Raw genomic sequence first — 15,971 nt, 5'->3', positions numbered from 1 at the left:
CTTTGTAGCGAGACGGTCATTTCCAAGATTTCGGGCACGATGTGGGTGGCTATTAAACATTCTATTCTTCACATGATCTAGCCACTTGTTCCGTTTGTTCTTACCAACCAACCTATCAAGTTCCAATATCACCTCCCTAAATGTGGGATTCACTAGGATTGGCTCGATGAAGCTCATCTCCCTCATTTACCGTCTCCTCTCTCGGGAAATTTGCTCTCATTTTGGGCATTCGACCAACAGGTATATTTGGCGAGCGGTTGCAGCAGTCATGATGTCTCGGTACGTCGTTTCTGCTACCCGAATATCAGAAGGGCCAATTAGCTTTTCCGTAATTAATGAAAGTGCGGCGTTCAGAGGTGTGAAATTGGGCAGTCCGCTGAAGGAGACAATTATGGGAAGTTATCTGACCCAAGAGACACGAGCAGGGGGCATAATTTGTCATGGCGCATAACCTAGAGAAATCTATTAATCGGCGGGATTTATACGTTAAACAGGTCCAGAATGTTGTTTAGTCCTTTATAATTATTTGCAATAACAAAATTTATGACGAGGTCAGCGAATTCCATATATTTGGACAGGCTATATAAAAATCTATAAATTTCACAACTTTAGCACTCTATTTCAAAATAAACCAGAGTCAGAGTGTCTTTATCCCATAGGCAGGTCAAGTTCGAAGATGGCGCACGTTTTGGTATATCCCCCATATAACGGTACTTTCCGGTTATCGGTATTTTGAGGGTTTTAACTAAAACATTTAACCGAACTAGCTGAGACTTGAAGTTCTCTGTAATCACGAAACTTCTCCAAAAATCGTCAACATTGGTCCATGTTTTGATAGAGTCCCATATAACGGTACCTCCCGATTTTCGGTATTTTAGGATTTCGGATTTTAGCTAAAATTTTTAACCAAACTAAACTTATCCACAAAATAATTGTATATATAGGCCTACGTTTTGGTATAACCCCCATATAACTGTACTTCCCGATTTCCTGTGTTTTGAAGGTTTTACCTAGAATTTTTAACCAAACTAGCTGCAAATTGACGTTTGAGCTTCTCTGCAGTCACGAAATTTCTCCACCAAAAATCGTCAACACAGGTTCACGTTTTGATATAGTGCCCATATAACGGTAACTCCTGATTTTCGGTATTTTCGGATTTTAGCTAACATTTTTAACCAAACTAGCTGTAATTTGACATTTGAGGTTCTCAGTGGTCACGAAACTTCTTCACTAAAAATCGTCAATATAGGCCCATGTTTTGGTATAGCCCCTACATAACAGTACCTCCCGATTTTAAGTATTTTGAGGATTTTAGCTAAATTTTTCGACCGAACCATCTGTAATTTGGCATTTGAGGTTCCTTACGACCGCAAAATTTCTCCACAAAAAAAATTTCAACATATGTAGGTCTACACTTTGATATATTTTAAATAATTTAAAATATTTTATGGTTCGCCCCGGCCGAAAATAAAGATTTTTACTTATTTTTAGTTATATTTATTACCCAATTGTTATATTAAAGTTGGTTTTGCTAAATATGTCCTTTTATATTTATTTTCAGGTATGTCAGCGTATATTTTAAGTTCCGTAAGTACTGTCAGTTCATTCGATTTGCAACATATGTATAATTTACATTCTATATTGAATCCAGAAAAAAATTTGTATGAACTTTACTAATGGCAAAACCACCAGTGCCGCTAACTTTAACCCCTATTTGCTTGTACATAATAAAAATGTCAGTAATTCCACCGCGAAAGGATTTATGGCTCACCCAGAAACTGGACAAACTGCCCCCATTCGTTATTACGTCTTTCGTTAAGTTTCCTCGATTTCAAAATTAAACATTTTAACTTTTGCTCTAACAAATCTCATATTTTAACAGTAAACATTTGTTGTCGTTGCTACTGTGGTTTTTGTTGTTGTTGTGGCTGTAGTATACAACAATATGATATGTTTAAATATTCAAAAACTTTTTTGTCACGTATTGCCATAATTTATAGCCATTTAAACAAAATTGCTTGTAAAAGAATTGAACTAGTGCCAACAATTTTGAATCTACTCGTACATTATTACATACATACATGGGAAAATAGTTATGGTCGATATGTGTAGAACATTAGGTTGTAACGATTAAACTAAATTATAGTTTTTATAGGTGACTTGAAAGGAGGTGTTTGGTGATGATCACATTCGAATATTTATTCTACGAAACTCAAAACCCAAAAGGGACATGAAGATTGCTCCCTTCATGTCAAAAAATTCAATCCATTTCATTTATTACACCGTAGATCTTACTTATCGAGTCCAAACCGGGTGTAAAACATGGTACGGGAACACTTATAGAGAATTTTTAAATGACTTCAACAAGTTGAAAATTTAAGCCAACATTACATTAAGCCACCGACGGCTAAGCCATCATGATTGAGGCACGAATTTGCTAGCCAGTACACCTTATTACACGAGTTTTCTTACCAACGCGACAAAAAATCTGGGATTCACATATCTTCAATCCTGGGGCCTAATTACGACATTCGATTCGATCGAATATTTGCTCGTGAATGAAAAAATCGAACTATGAAAACAAACCCCTCTAAAGTTGACGACCCCCGCAAACGGTTTAATCTGCACCTGGAATGTTCGCACTCTTTATGGCGAAGGTTCGGTTTACGCATCGGCAGATGTACTTGAAAAGTACAAGGCCGACATTGCTGCCATACAGGAAATACGATGGATTGGGAAAAGCGTCACAACAACAACTAAAGGTGACACACTGTATTATAACTGCCATGACACAAAGCATGAGTTTGGCTGTAAATTTGTAGTTAGTCGGAAGTTAAAACATCTGGTCTCAGCTTCACTCCAGTGAATGAAAGACTTGCTGTAATATGGATAAAAGCAAAATTCTTCAACATTAGCTTTATCTGCGCTCATGCTCCAACCGAAGCCAAAGACGAACGGACAAAATATATATCCTATGAGCACCTAGAAGAAACATACGACAGTTGTCCTGCCCATGACATTATAATTATTCTAGGCGATTTTAATGCCAAAATTGGAAAGGAAAATATCCTTGGCCCAACAGTCGGGAAATTCAGTCTCCACAGTGAAACACCACCAGATTTAAGCATCTCGACATTCCTAAGGGCACTTGGCTGTCTCCGGATCAGAAAACAAGAAATCAAATTGATCACGTTGTGATAGATGGGAGACATTCATCGAGCGTGTTGGATGGATGTACGTTCGTTCCGAGGAGCAAACACAGACTCGGACCAATACCTTGTTGCAGCAAAGGTACGTACCCGGTTATACATAGGGAATAAAGGACGAACAGACACAACACGAAAGTTAGACATCGACTTGGATACCAGAGACCTACACCGATGAATCCATGGTATGACCAGGAGTGTCGTGCTGCTACCGAAGAGAAAAATGCAGCATATAGTACTACTCTATAATCAGTAGCAACGCGTAGCGCACGAGTGAGGTATTGGGAGAAAAGGAGAGAGGAGAAACGTATTTTAAGATGAACAGAAGCCAGAATGAAGTCCGAAAGTTCTACCAAAGAGTAAAACATCAAACTGATGGCATTGGTACAGGCACATCCTCCTGTAGAGACCAGCAAGGTAATTTGGTAACTGATACTTTTAATGCTCAGGACATGGAAAGAGCATTTTTCCAAACTGTTGGTGTCCAATAGTAGCGAAGACGACGAAGATACCACAGATCCAATCCCAGAAGATGGTATTGAATGTATACCGCCCAGCCAAGAAGAAGTAAAGTCAGCAATAAACCGGCTAAAGAATAATAATGCAGCAGGAGCCGATGGCTTACCAGCCAAGCTGTTAAAAACCGGAGGCGACACGCTGATACGGTGTATGCATCAGCTAGTTAGCACCATCTGGCAGGAAGAACGCGTACCCGAGTATCCTGTGTCCCGTCTACAAGAAAGGAAACAATACTGTATGCTCTAACTATAGAGGAATAAGTCTTCTCCCTATTGCCTACAAGATAGTGTCAGTCATATTATGCGAACGACTAAAGACTATGGTCCATAAAATAAATGGACCATACAAATGCGGCTTTAGACTTGGCAAGTCCACCATCGACCAGATATTTACGCAATGAAAATCCTGGAGAAGACCCAAAAGATGCAGATTGACACCTACCACCTTTTCGTCGATTATAAGGCAGCCTTCGACAGCCCCCTATGCCCAAAGGTATTCCAAGCCATGTCTGAATTTGGTATCCCCGCAAAGCTCATTCGGCTTTGTAAAATGACTTTAACTGATACTAGGTCCTCAGTTAAAATAGGAAAGAACCTCTCTGAACAATTCAGTACCAAAAGAGGTTTCAGGCAAGGATACAGCCTTTCGTGTGACCTGTTTAACATCCAGCTGGAAGAGGTTATAAGAAATGCCAATGTCAAAAGAAATGGCACAATCTACAGCAACTGCCACATGTTACTTACTTATGCTGATGACAATGAATAAGAATCTGCTAAAGTGGGTCTGGCAGTAAACGGCGAAAAGTTAAAGTTAATAGCGTTGACGCGCAATGCGTCCATAGACCTAGGACCAACAGTGGAAGTTGGTTCCTATAATTTTGAGGTAGTAAAAGACTTTGTCTACCGCGTCACCGCCATAAACACAACAAACAACATCAAAAACAACGCTTTACAAAACACTGATACTACCTGTGCTAATGTATGGTTCCGAATCATGGGTACTTCCGCAAGCAGATAAGGCAGTGCTTGGTGTGTTTGAGAGAACAATTCGTCGAAAGATCTACGGACAACTACATCAGTATAGATAAACGCATCGAGATTCAACGATTGCGTTGGCTAGGCCATATCATAAGAATGAGGGATGATGAATCCGCTAAAAAGGCGTTTAAATACGGGCCACATGGCGGTACACGCAGAAATGACAGTCCAATGCTTCGATGGAGCGAACAATTGGAAAAAAGTGATGGAAAGACGGGGTATTCCAAAAAGCGAAGCAACAAACAGAGACAATTGGAGATATTTTCTTAGTTCGGCTTAATGAACAAATGTTCTGTAATGGACCATCTAAGTAAGTAAGTATTATTCAACGATTTCAACAAATATTTATTTTTTCATTATTAATTTAGTTTTTTAGTTTTTGCTTTAAAATAAACACATTTTGTACTATCTAACTTCTTAATGTTCTTTGAAGAACACATAGGTTTTCATATTTCGATTTTTTCATTCACGAGCAAATACTCGATCAAATCATAATTAGGTCCCTGGATTATCAAAAAATATTATTATCAAGTATCGCAAGGCATGTAATAGGGATTTTTGAAGAACATTTTTTATTCAATATTATGAAAGAATATTTTTTGAAAGACCAACGGGATTTCAATCAGCGAAGTTTTTAAATAATACTTTGTCATGGTCCCTATATTAAGAGAATAGATTTTAGTGATTTTTTAACGTTCTGACATATGTATTTTGGGTTCCCTGTGTCAATACTTCGCTATCATATTCTCCTACCCCAATATTTGTTGGACCAAAAACAAATGTAACAAATGTATTGCAATACTGTTTCACACACGACAACAAAATATGTTTACTACATGAAAACATACAAAATTCGAAATTCAATGTTTTCGATAAATAATAGCAACAATAAGCATTTTTATGTCGAAACAAATAAGAGAAAATCTCCTCGAAATTTCAGTATAAATTATTTGTAACAGCACAATGTGCAGAAATTTTGCCAAATCACTTCCGTTTTGTGTTCAAAATGTATTGAACAGCAAACAGAGAGTAGAAAACTGGAAACCCAATAACAACAACTTAAAACTGGACAAATTTCACTTTAAATCGCCAAGGCAGCTGCATTGATTCGTTTTTTTGTTTTGTGTTGCCTGTTTTTTTTTTTTTTTTTTTTTTTTGGAAGAAATGCTGCCATAAAACTGCCTGTCTGGCTATTTGAAATGTCGGCCAAAAAATCTTCTTAATTTGTTACCTTTCCTTATGCGCCATGGTTTTTTGCTGTTACTTTAGTTTTTGTTCTTGTTATATCGGCAGAGTATTGTTTTTGCTTCAAAAACTGAAAACAAACCTAACACAAAAACTACAACTCGTGCAAATAATTTTTTGCAAGGTGTGCGAAATTCTATCTCCCCGGTTTAGGTGTTTTTTGATGCGATGGTTAGAGCAAGAACGGAGGTTGTTTTATTGAAGTGGTAGGTATGATAAGTCAACGAAATTTTTAGAATTTATCAATTTTTAAATAAGCACATTAAGGAGTAATGGCCATTTACAAATTTAAAAAAATCGGATTTTTATTGGCCCATTTTAAAGTAAAATATGTTGTAAAAAATTCGAATCGAACGAACAAAAATTGGCTGAGATATGCGTGTTAGAAAGGAAAAATTCATAGTGATTTGTATGTAGCATCCAAGTTTTAAACACGGTTTTCTCGAAATGGCATTTTTGAAAGCGGTGCCCAATGTAGATCGAAAACGGATGATCCGATTTCCATATGTTTTTGGGATTATTATACACATAAAAAGTTTGTCCTTAAGCGAAAGACTTAAAAAACATTCTTTGACGGATTTATTGCGAAAAACTATCCATTTTTAATTAAATCGAAATTTTGACTTTGATAGTTCAAAATTTTGTTAAAAATGGATGTTTCACTTAAGTACAATATTAGTAGGTTCTTAATGATACCACAAAATCATATGCTGATCGGTTTATTCATTTTCGAGCTACAGTTGGCCCCGCAAACTGCTTTATTAGAAACAGTGTTTCGTAGGCGGCCATTTGTCAGAACACTGTTCAATATTTTTCAATATAAAAAGGTGTAACCTTCAAAATAACAACAAAATCTTCTAAAAAAGTTTGTTAGATTTCTTATGAAATTCATGAAGAATGGCTGCTTTCATGCTCAATAAGTGGCTATAACCCCTTAAACGGAATTATTGGAGTTTATATCTTGATTTCATATTTTGTCGTCAGTAGCTGTAATCTTTCCGCCCACCACTACACTTTGGACCCTGTCTGCGACAAAATTCGAAAAATCGATGACAAGAAATAATCTTTGGGGCCCAAACCAGTGAAAGTGCATGACTTTGGGAAAACGGGGAGACCCGTCGTGCGGTGTCATGCTTTATGTTCCATACGTCATTTGCCCGTTTTGAGATAATCGCATTTTAATGTTTTAATTTTGACGGATTTATAGCGAAAAAATCTGTTTTTTGACCCCACAAAAATATGTATATTCTGATCGGTTTATTCGTTTTCGAGCTACAGTTGGCACCGTATATTCTGCCATTTCTTTTAACATCTGCATTTCCTATAACCTTTTCCAGTAGAATCTTGAATAGGTCACACGAACGGCTGTTTCCTTGTCGGAAACCTCTTTTGGTAATAAACTGTTCTGAGAGGGTTTTTCAAATTTTAACTGAGGACCGAGTATCAGTTAATGTCATCAAAAAAAGCCGAATGAGCTTTGCGGGGATCCCAAAACTAGACATGGCTTCGAATACCTTTGAACATGAGAGACTGTGGAAGACTGCTTTATAATCGAGTGTAGGGTTTCGATCTTCATCTACTGGGTCTTATCCAGGGTAATATCTGGACTTTCCAGGTTTAAAGCCGCATTGGTATGGTCCAATTATTTCATTGACCAATAATGGTACTATCTTGTAGGCAATAGGGAGAAGACTTACGCCCCTATAGTTAGAGCATACAGTCTTATCTCCTTTCTTGTGGACGGGACACAGGATGCTCATGTTCCAATCGTCAGGTACGGGTTCTTCCTCCCAGATGCATAAACCTGCTGGTAAGCCATAGGCTCTTGCTGCCTTATAATCTTTAGCCGGTTTATTGCTTCACTTTGGACGGGCGCTGTATATTCAATAGTATCTCCTAGCATTGGTATCTTCATAGTCTTCGGTAGTATTGGATACCAACAGTTTGGAAAAATGCTCTTTCCGTATCATGAGCACACTATGTCCATCAGTTGCCAAATTACCTTGCTGGTCTCTACAGGAGGGTGTACCTATACCAAAGCTACAGGTTTGATGTTTCAACCGGACTTCATTCACCTCCATTACATCTCCGTTTGTTTACACACCTGTTTATACCCTACACCACATTGTGGTAACGGGTATTATGTGTTAGTGCATTTGTACGTAACATGCATAAGGAAAGAGATAGACCCATAGTTCCTTCTAGGGACATGCATAGAATCACTTTCTGAGTCTGTAAGTCTGTTCGAAACGTACAGGTCGCATTTATTGTCCGAAAATCGGTTCAGATTTGAATATAGCTCCCATATATATTTTCGACCGATTTCACGTATTTGCTGCACCAAACACGCTATATACATCCGATTTCACTGAAAATTCGAATGGGTGGCTAAAGCGGCCTAGAAATAGATGTGCCAATTTTGATGCAAATCGGTTCATATTTGGATGTAGCTCCCATATATATTTTCGCCCGATCTCACGTATATGCTGCACCAAACACGCTATATACGTCCGATTTCGAAATTTGAAATCAGAGACTGAATTCGGTCTAAAAATATATGTGCCAACTTATATAGAAATCGGTTTAGATTTACATATAGCTCCCATGTATATTTTACATATTCACAGTAGTGTAGGGTATCAAATAGTCGGCCCCGCCAGACTTTGATCCTTTCCTTACTGGTTTCCATGTAGGGATTTGGGTAGGGAAATCCCGCATCGGTTTTTTGATTACGGGAATTTTCCGGGAAACAATATCATATTCCCCGGGAAATCGGGAAATATCTTTTTACATTTATCACAACTAATATTGAATTAATGAATAAACTCTGCCCGTCACTTTTATACCATAGAATCAGAATTCTATTAGATTTTAAAAAAACAATGAATTACAAAATATTTAGAAATATCTTTAATCCACAAAAGTGTTTTCAGGTAAAAAGTTATAATAGCCTCCATATAACATGGCCTATAACAACGGATTTTTTTCTGTTTTATTTAAGTCCGAAAGAATATTTTCTATTTTAAAGTCCCTCAGTCATTGGGGTAAAGAGGGTCCGGCTTGCTAACTGGTGCGCACGATAACTTTCGAACGAAGCCACCGATCAGGTCAAAAATTTGGCATTCGAGATTTTTTTCAAACTTATCGGTGGTCCACAACTTCCGGTGCCTTCCCCACTAAAGTTCAACAATTATCGCTAAAATGGTGCGCACGATAACTCTCGAAGGGAATAACCGAATCGGTCATAATTTTGCATATGGTAATATTAGTTCCAGGCATAGAACTGGTTCCACACAAAATTCTGAAAAAGTGAAGTTTTAGAGCTCCTCTCGGATCGATTTGAAATTTTTTCAGCAATTTGTCTTTACGGCCCCCTTTACGACGGTACAAATTTTGTCGGGGGCAAGTCCTGAGATTATGTCTCAAAAGCTTCAAGAAACCTTGACGGCAACAACTAAAATGGAAAATTGGCAAGATAACTCCCACAGGAAGTTTCTGATTGGTCCTAACTTGGCATATCGTATTATTTCATCGAGTCATGTATCAGGTTGGTTGGTCCAACCCTTCGGGTACCTCTAACACAAACTTGTTTTGAAATTCTTTCCAAAAAGTTTTACTTGAAGGCCCTGTTACTTTTGTTGGGAGGGCAAATCCACTCTTCCTGAGGTAAAGGCACAAAATCTCAAAAAAGCCTGCCGATACCAACTACATTGGGTAGTATGTAAGATAACCGTCGAAGGGTGAAATCTCCCACACTCTCTCTTTTAAATGTTTGGCAACATGTTTTGTGCCCTAGTTAAAGAGGTAATTTTTTCGGGTCAAATCCACACTTCCTAAAAAATTGGCTCAAAAACTCAAAAAGTCCCTAGAAACGTCAGAAGTATTGTGTTTGCTTCTTTTCTTTAGGTCTCAGTCGACACAGCTGACTGATACTTTCTTACTTGTTTCAAGCAATCTTAAGCATATGAATAAAACATACGATTTTCGAGGTCCATAAAATTGGAATTTCTAATCAATAACTTAATTGTTTGAGCCAAATCACTTTCCATAGAGCGATTTCATTAGCTTTGAATAATGTAAATGGGCAGTGTGGGTAAAATCCGGGCAATATGGTGCATTTTTCTATATTTTTTTTGTTTTTAATCGATAGAGCGAATACATGTCATCCATTTTTGAGCTCGCAGCTCTTTGAAAATATTGTATTCATATAAGTTACTATGGGAAGATAAAAAATCACGGAAATATTGATCCACTCTCGTATTTTAAAATTTCCCGGGAAATCCCGGATTCCTGGGAATGGCGATTTTTTTATTCCCGTTTCCCGGGAATGATAAAAACCGGTAAAACCCAAAACCCTACCTATATGCATCATTTTTCTCTTCGGTAGCAGCACGACACGCCTGGTTATGGGTTCCTTGATGGATGTCTCTGGTATCCAAGTATGGATTTTGAGGCTGCTTGCATTGAGTGGGCAAAACTTTGCCATTGTGCTGAAATGTTATCGGGACGAGGGGTGTAGTTAGTAGTCCGCGTCAGGACACCACCGATCAATATGTTCAGGGTGTGCCTCATTTCAGCCGTCCAGGTGGTGAACAGTGTGGCAGTGGATTTAGCGGCGAATATTTTCATATTCCTCAGCTATGTAGATACATACTTAACCTATCACATATGTCATCGACGATTGGAAGCGACGCCAAGATCGTACAAACATTCACATCATTCGTGTGGAATTTCAGGAAGGTAGAGGTTAAACAGTTCCGGTTCCCCGCCTCGGAGAAACTAGTAACTTTTTCTGATTATGCTCGCCTACTGGAATGTTGACTTCAGAGTAAGTTCTCTTACCCTTGGGTCTTTAGGTTTCGTACGACGAAACTCGTCACGCTCATTTGCTGGTCCCATCGCCTCTGCTGTTAAATTTGGTCTAATTTGGTCTGTTATTTGAAACCAGTCGAATAGCGGGCGGCTGCAGCTGTAATGATGTCCCGGAAAATTACACAGATTCCCGAGGATCAGAGGAACTCGTTTTTGTGAAGCGGTGATTAGGTAAGTCTCTACAACCCTTGCCAAGCAGCTTCCCAATGGTGCAGATATGTATGTCTGTCAGAGGTTATGAAGTCGGGTGATCTGTTAAAGGAGACGATGCTGGGAAGGTGGACTGGGCCAATCGATCATTTTTCAGACCGGGTGTCGCAATGGCAAAGTCTGGCGTGCTTTGGCAATCTCTTTTTATCCTCGTAGGGGCGTCTTTATTCAGTGTGGATCTGTGCTCAGTCAGCGCTGCATCCCTCTTTGCAAGGACAGTATGCCAAAGCTCATCGTGAGAATTGAAGTCCCCTAGCACCAGACAGTTATTATCTTTCAAAAGTGAACTAATGTCGGACATATTACGTAAGGCACACAGTGGTTCAGACATCGATTTTCCTGTCCAAAACCCCAAATATTTCTCATCAATGATATTGAATTTCTATATGATATTCGATAGTAATCATATTGAAACATAGGAAACCAAAAAAAATTATCAAAATATTAGAAGGTGTGGGTGCCCCAAAAAGACGATAATTTTCCCCAATTTTGGAAAATATGTAATTTTTGAAAATTTCTCTAGAAAGAAATATGTAGCTATTTCTCGGAAGCTATAACAGATATTGTGTTAATTGTTTTTTTTTTATTTTTTTGTTAGTTAGGCCGCCATCAGACCACCTGCTTTTTCACATGTATGGGATCAGCTGTTCTGTATATTAGTATACCCAAAGTGACTACATACATGTGAAAAAGCAGATGGTCTGATGGCGGCCTTAGGTAGGATTGCTGTCTTAAAGAAACGTTTTAATAAGTTACCATAGCGTTTACACAAAGTAAGCTAGTTTACTAACTTTTAGCGAAATTCCAACTTTAGTGGACTAGAACTTTTGCGTAAAAACACAACTGTGAGACCTGTCAGCAGGTCATATAAGAGTGTTAATCATTTGCATTGCATAATATCTCATGACTTTTGACTTTAATTACAGATAGGACAAGAAGTTTGCCTTAGGCCATGAGGTGTGTCACATTTTCCCAACCAATTTATTGTTGTTATTAATTAAATTCTTTTGAACTGCGTTTTATTTATATCCAATATGTCTTAAAAATATATTGCGCGGGCCATTGAACATTTTCTGTGCCACCAGCTGTGGTTGCAATCAACTGCTTGCGAAAAATTATGAAATGTCAATTTATGACACACAACAAGACACCAACCAATAAGCAAGTAAATCGGATTTTTTGAAATTTAAATTTTTTTACACCTTCCAACAAAACCGCATTCATTGAACTTTACAACATTCGCTGTTGTCCATGTGTCACACACGCTTAACCAAAAAAACGAGAAAAAACGCTAAATATAAAAAAATATTTAAATTTAGCACGTTTGTTGATTATGACTTATTGTGATTTATTTCCTTTGAATGAGCATAAAGGAAAATATATATGTACATATGTATATATTTGTTTGGGTGGACGTTGTAAATATAAGTGCGAGTTTATTTTCATTTAACCTCAAAACCTCAGCAATACACTTAAATGGTGGGAAATGGTGTGAACGGCCCTGACCGGCTTTAACAGGACAAAGCCCATGATTTATCATGGTCCCTGTCTCATCTCAAATGGACACTGACCTCACCGTGGTGTCACCTTTAACACCCGTTAAAGGTAGTGAGCTAACATGTGCCGCACTTTCACCCATAAGAACGTTGAAAACTTGGGTTTGGGCGTCGGGTTAGTAACCATCACCTATTGCAAGTTTACGCGCTGGTAGATGTACTTGAAAAGTACAAGGCCGATAAAACGGGAAAAACGTCACAACAACGTCACTGTATTATAGCTGCCATGACGCAAAGCATGAGTTTGGCTGCGGATTTGTAGTTAGTCGGAAGTTAAAAAATCTGGTGTCCAGCTTCACTCCAGTGAAAGAAAGACTTGCTACAATACGGATAAAAGCAAAATTCTTCAGCATTAGCTTTATCTGCGCTCATGCTCCAACCGAAGACAAGGACGAACAGACTAAAGATATATTCTACGAGCGCCTAGAAGAAACATATGACCGTTGTCCTGCCCATGACATTAAAATTATTCTAGGCGATTTTAATGCCAAAATTGGAAAGGAGAATATCTTTGGCCGAACAGTCGGGACATTCAGTCTCCACAGTGAAACATCTGACAATAGAATGAGGCTGATAGACTTGGCAGCGGCGAAAAACATGGTAGTTAGCAGTACCAGATTTAAGTATCTCGATATTCATAAGGACACCTGGCTGTCCCCAGATCAAAGAACAATAAATCAAATTGATCACGTTGTGATAGATGGAAGACATTCATCGAGCGTGTTGGATGTACAATCGTTCCGAAGAGCAAACTTAGACTCTGACCACTACCTTGTTCCAGCAAAGGTACGTTTCCGTCTAAGTGTTGCAAATAAAGCACGAAGAGACACAACACGGAAGTTAGACATCGCTAAGATGCAAACACAACAGATGGCCACAGTATATTCCACTCAACTGGTCCAATTGCTTAATGAAAGCGTTCCTCGTCCCGATAACATATCAGCGCAATGGCAACATATTGCCCACTCCATGAAAACTGCCGCAAATTCCATACCAGAGACCTCCACCAAGGAAGCCATGGTATGACTAGGAGTGTCGTGCTGCTACCGAAGAGAAAAAAAAATGCGGCATAAAGGGCTGATCTACAATAAGTAGCAACGCGTAGCGCACGAGAAAGGTATAGGCAGAAAATGAGAGAGGAGAAATGTCTTTTCCGCAGAAAAGAGAGAAATGGAAAAGCTGGAGTGTGAAAAAATCGAGATGTACAGGAGTCAGAATGAAGTCCGAAAATTCTACCAAATAGTGAAGCATCAAACTGATGGCTTTGGTACATGCATATCCTCCTGTAGAGACCAGCGAGGTAATTTGGTAGCTGATACAGATAGTGTGCTCGGGATATGGAAAGAACATTTTTCCAAACTGCTGGTATCCAATACTAACGAAGATACCACAGATCCAATCCCAGAAGATGGTATTTAATGTATACCGCCCGGCCAAGATAAGGTAAAGACAGCAATAAATCGGCTGAAGAATAATAAGGCAGCAGGAGCAGATGGCCTACCCGCCGAGCTGTTAAAATCCGGAGGCGACATGTTGATAAGGTGTATGCATAAGCTAGTTAGCACCATCTGGCAGAAAGAACGCGTACCCGACGATTGAAACGTGAGCATCCTAAGTCCAGTCCACAAGAAGGGAGATAAGACTGTGTGCTCAAATTACAGGGGCATACGTCTGTTCCCTATTGCATATAAGATAGTATCTGGCATGTTGTGTGAAAAACTAAAGTCTATGGTCAATGACATAATTGGACCCTATCAGTGCGGCTTTAGACCGGGCAAATTCACCAGATATTTACCTTGAGACAAATCCTGGAAGAGACCCAAGAAATGCAGATCCATCTTTTTGTCGATTTGTAAGATGACATTAACTGATACTCGGTCCTCAGTTAAAACAGGAATGAATATTTCCGAAGAGTTTTGTACCAAAAGAGATATCAGGCAAGGAGACGGCATGTCGTGTGATCTTTTCAACATCCTGCTGGAAAAGGTCATACGAGACGCGAAGGTCAAAAGAAGTGGAACAATACACAAAAAGACATATGTTACTTGTTTATGCCGACGCCATTGACATCATGGGTCGACTGCTAAAGACGGTGTGGCAGTAAACGGCGATAAAACCAAGTTTATGGTATCGCCGCGTAACACGCCACTGATTTCGCACCATCTGTGAATGTTGGTACCTACAATTTTAAGGTAGTAAACGACATCGTCTACCTCGGCACAGCCATAAACACAACAAACAACATCAGTTGTGAAATACGAAGAAGAATTGTGGAATTTAGGCTGAGTAAGCAGTTTAGGAATAAAACCACATCTGGTCAAACAAAAGAAACACTTTACAAAACACTGATAATGCCCGAGCCAATGTATGGTTCCGAAGCATGGGTACTTGCTTGGTGTGTTCGAGTGAAAAATTCTTCGAAAGATCTACGGGCCAATCTGCATTGACGGCGAATATCGACGTCGTATGAACAACGAGCTGTAAAAGCTATACAACGACATCAGTATGCGATGGCTAGGCTGTGTCATAAGAAAGAGTGATGATGAACCCACTAAAAAGGTGTATAACTACAGGCCGCATGGAGGTTCACGCAGACCTGGAAGGCCAAAGTTCCGTTGGAGCGCAGGAGACATCAGAGAGCTACATATCCCAGATTGGGAAAATTAAGCAGCAAACAGGGAGTTTTGGAGATCTTTTCTTAGTTCGGCTTATGGAACAAATGTTCTGTAAAAAGCCAGCTAAGTAACTACATACAATTTTATTTGCATCAACTATCATGCACCGAAATCAGAAACTCATTAAACTCTCTAATCACCCCACCTAGTCAAAATTCTTCATTACTTCATACAGATGTAAGTAAATTTCGTTTAATATCTCCAAATCGTATTTCTGAGACTAGATTTTCAGATTGAAATTAAATACAAAACGCATATAAAAATCCCATAATCTACAATTAATGTTGATAAAGTTATTAATTTTGAACTGAATATCTCAACAGAACAGATGTTTGCAAAAAATGTTTTTAATGGTCGGATTTAAAAGCTATATAAAGTTGTTTTGTGATGATTTTATGGTGACACGAACAAGTCACCAACACCAATCACCACTAAGTGGGTAAAGAGTGTAGTCGGAGAAATAACATAACTTATAGACTCGAAACCCGCTGAACAGATCTTACTGAAATTTTTAGGGTACATTGCTACGTGGCCTGGAATGAAAATAGGCTATATGATTTTTTGAAATTTAGCGTTGATCTGGAGATATAGCATCAAAACCGCAGGTACCTCCAAAAAATTTAAATTTTGTATGCAAATATCTTTAGAACT

The 15,971-nt window shown here is 38.7% G+C and overlaps 1 protein-coding gene across 9 annotated transcripts in view; it reads left to right on the top strand.

Moving 5' to 3' along the window:
* Nucleotides 1–15,971, top strand: part of Sulf1 (Extracellular sulfatase Sulf1) — a 426,412-nt gene that overhangs the window by 344,285 nt on the left and 66,156 nt on the right. For 2 of the 9 annotated variants that reach the window (XM_073988637.1, XM_073988589.1), the window contains exon 2: nt 1,562–1,587. The exons of the other annotated variants lie outside the window; for them this stretch is intronic. The gene's annotated coding sequence lies outside the window, so the exon portion shown is untranslated. The remainder of the gene's footprint in view (nt 1–1,561; nt 1,588–15,971) is intronic. 9 annotated transcript variants of the gene reach the window in all.

Source organism: Musca autumnalis, unplaced genomic scaffold (assembly GCF_047663935.1).
Source record: "Musca autumnalis isolate F117 unplaced genomic scaffold, ASM4766393v1 scaffold_1, whole genome shotgun sequence".
Taxonomy (NCBI): domain Eukaryota; kingdom Metazoa; phylum Arthropoda; class Insecta; order Diptera; family Muscidae; genus Musca; species Musca autumnalis.
Note: the sequence above shows the minus strand (reverse complement) of the source record. Positions and strands in the feature narration are given on the sequence as shown.